This window comes from Stigmatopora argus, chromosome 13 (genome assembly GCF_051989625.1).
Source record: "Stigmatopora argus isolate UIUO_Sarg chromosome 13, RoL_Sarg_1.0, whole genome shotgun sequence".
NCBI lineage: Eukaryota > Metazoa > Chordata > Actinopteri > Syngnathiformes > Syngnathidae > Stigmatopora > Stigmatopora argus.
The window spans coordinates 15,889,131-15,892,334 of record NC_135399.1 but is presented as its reverse complement, the minus strand read 5'-3'; positions in this window follow the sequence as shown (position 1 = coordinate 15,892,334).

The window sequence follows — 3,204 nt, the reverse complement described above, 5'->3', positions numbered from 1 at the left end:
TAGACCCAACAAAGTTATTCTAGGAGTTTTCAGGTGATACAGCGGTAGCAATACACATTGAAGCCCCGCCCCTTTTTCCAGGATGAAGATTGGCCGGGAGGAGAGCGAAAGTGGGCAGCGAGAGAGACTATTCAGGGCACGATTCTTTCCCCTCATTGTCCGTCCACTCGGATTTAAATGCTCGGGCTGAAAAGCCTATGAGAGAAGCGCTTCACTTTGCCGCATTGTTGCTTTTCTCTCTGCGCTCTTTTCTATTTGCAATTAAATGCATTTCAAATGGAACAACTGTACGAGGAGCATTGGAGATAAGAGGGAGGGGGGGGGTTGGGGGGGGCTTGAATTCCCTTTAACCTGGTTTGTAATGCCTTTGCAAATTTGGAGTGCTCTTATTGTGAAAAGTAGGCAATGAAAACAGGCAATTTGAATAGGGAATGCCACACAGCTAAAAGCGAGGATTCAATGAAAATTAAATTGCTTTTCCAAGTCCCTCTAAAAGAAAAGGCAATCTTAGTATTTGGGTTCAAGCGCTTTATGTGCAACATTGTGCTCACGCAGGCGTGCCACACAGACACACGCAATAATAAGACACGCAGAGGTCCCAAACATGGCATGAGATCAGTCAATTAGCATTAATGTCATCTGGTCATTTACAGCTAAACACCCTCCACGTTGCATTGTGTTTGCTTTGTGTACGCGGCGTCGACGGCTAAACCAATCTCATCCCGCAGACATGCCATTTTTTTTCTTTTTTCTTTGCTGGATTTCAATGCTGTAAATAACTCCAGAGCCCTCTCTTACCAGGTTTACCCCTGCAGCACTTTGTAACTTATCAGGCCCTCCTTGTGCTTCCTCTAATGCCGCCATTCTTCTCAAATGTAAATGGGTAAAGCTGCCAGAGAAGTGGGCGGGAATCGCTGAAGAAAGACTCACTCAAAAGGGTCGAGCCAATATTCGTTCGGATTGGGGCATGGAAAAATAAACAGGAAATATGGCGGCGGATTTTAACAGGCAATGCGGTGCGAGTACTGTTATGTTAAGTTATCATCGTTATTGGGATTTCCTGTTGCGCAGTTTCAGTGTGTTTTTTTATTTTTTATTTTTTTAATCAATAAAGAATTATAATATTGTCCCCTCCGACAGAATGACGGATGGCGATCCACCCAGTCCGAATGGATTAAACGTCTACCGGTATAAATGTCGCTGAATGAGTTAATAAACGCAAATGGAGGCCCGAAACTGCCAAAATTAAAAAAAATATAAATAAAAGTGAAAATAAGAGCAACTATGACTATGGCAACTGGGTGATAAAACAATAAGGAAAATTATCGTGAATTTTTTTTCATCAATAACAATCAAAACTTCCGATAAAATTTGATCATATAAACTGCAATTACACCACCCGACCGCCGCAGAGACCGGGGGCGCTGCTGCGACATGAACGCTAATTCCAGACCAACGGAAATCGGAACCCATTTACTTTATGAATTAATCGTAAAGTCATATTGCCATTCTTTTTCTGACAAGTGAGCCCTTGTAAAATGCCACTTGAATCCAGCACAAGTAAAGTTTAATATATTCCGAGCGAATAAGGCCCAAGGCTCTGTTTTGTACTTGTAATTTCCATCTCTAATAGTACAAGAGTCTGATTACTAATTAGGCCAGCTTCGTTTAAATGCATGTAATGAGCGTTCTAGGTTCCCCGTCGACTGGTGAGCGGGATAGCATCTTCACGTCGGATTTACACGCATATTGACCTCTAACCACGGAACTCTTCATGTCCTTGAATCGGCTTCCGCGCCTAACGACTTTATCGCGGCATCTCCTCGATAATTGACCCCGAGCGCCTTTCCCGGCATAACTATTAATCTTATTTTCCAGTGAATAATTTGAGAAGTGGCTGTCTTCGCACAGGCGCAAACAGGCTGCACGCGGAGGAATGTGTGGCCCCTAGATATTAATTTGGAGATGGATAGAAGTCTTAAAGAGGATTAAAACTCTATATACAGTCTACTCATTTCACATGGCTGCCTCCCACCCAGACGACTGTGTTGCGCTCCCGGACGCCGCTCGGCACGGTGGACATTTTAAATGGTGACAGTTAAAGTACAAAGATGTCCAATCCCAGACTATTTCATGGCATATTTGGCCCGAGCATCCTGGAGGAAATTCAAACGGTCAGGTCCATTCGACCCTGCGCTTGACACGGCAATACTGCCCCCTCTCTATCTTCTCTAGGCACTGCAAGAGTGGCCCAAATGTGAAAATTTAAATTATTCTCATATTTTCTAACATACGGAGAGAAGCACGGTATAATTACAATGAGGATATGAATGAAATGTGATTGGCTTGTTGTGAGCTTGAAATGTAGTAAGGTTTTTTTTTTGTCTTTTGACATTTTAACTGACATTGAAGGGAACAGACGTCCAATCCAATTTGACAGGGATGGACGGAAAGTGACAAAAAGTATTAAGTGTGTACTTGGGTTGTCAGAAGGATCGATACTGAATGTGTTTGAATTAAATCTTGATTGCGAAAGTATAGAAGCTCATATTGTTCTAATTTGTGACATTTGTTTTTGTCATCTATTGTTTTTTGCACTAGCACAGGTCAATAGAAATTTGTTGACATTTCATTTTTCTCTCCTCTTGATAAACATTTTATGAATACCAAAGTATAAGTACTACAGTGGTATGCCCACAATTATTTGTTTTCAATAAAATTTACCATAGATCATGAATGCTTAAAATATGGCAAATAGTAATTTTATATTACTTGGAAACTTGGGTCAGGTTTTTGTTTATTTACAAAGTCCTATATTGCTCCAGTGTCTGATTGGCTGATTAATTCAAAATTATTTTATCCTTAATGCGTATGCTTGAGTATTTTTTTTAAAGGTATTTTAAGAGGAATCTATTTGCACTCATTTTGTTGTAATCCCATTAAAGTCACCGCAGGTTTCTTCACAGCTCTTTGGCACCATCCTGTGTTTAGGAAGGAATAATAACCCAGTGTGTTAAGCCTGTACAATTGAACAATTCTAAATACATTTTTCTAAGAAGAAATTTTCATATTGTGTTCTTTAATACGCAATAAAAATAAACTGTGCCTATCCTTACAATTAACAAAAATGGATTATTTTTCCCCATCTATTAATCCGAAATAGAGCAACAATTACTTTTCCTATTAAAACACTTGACAGCAACT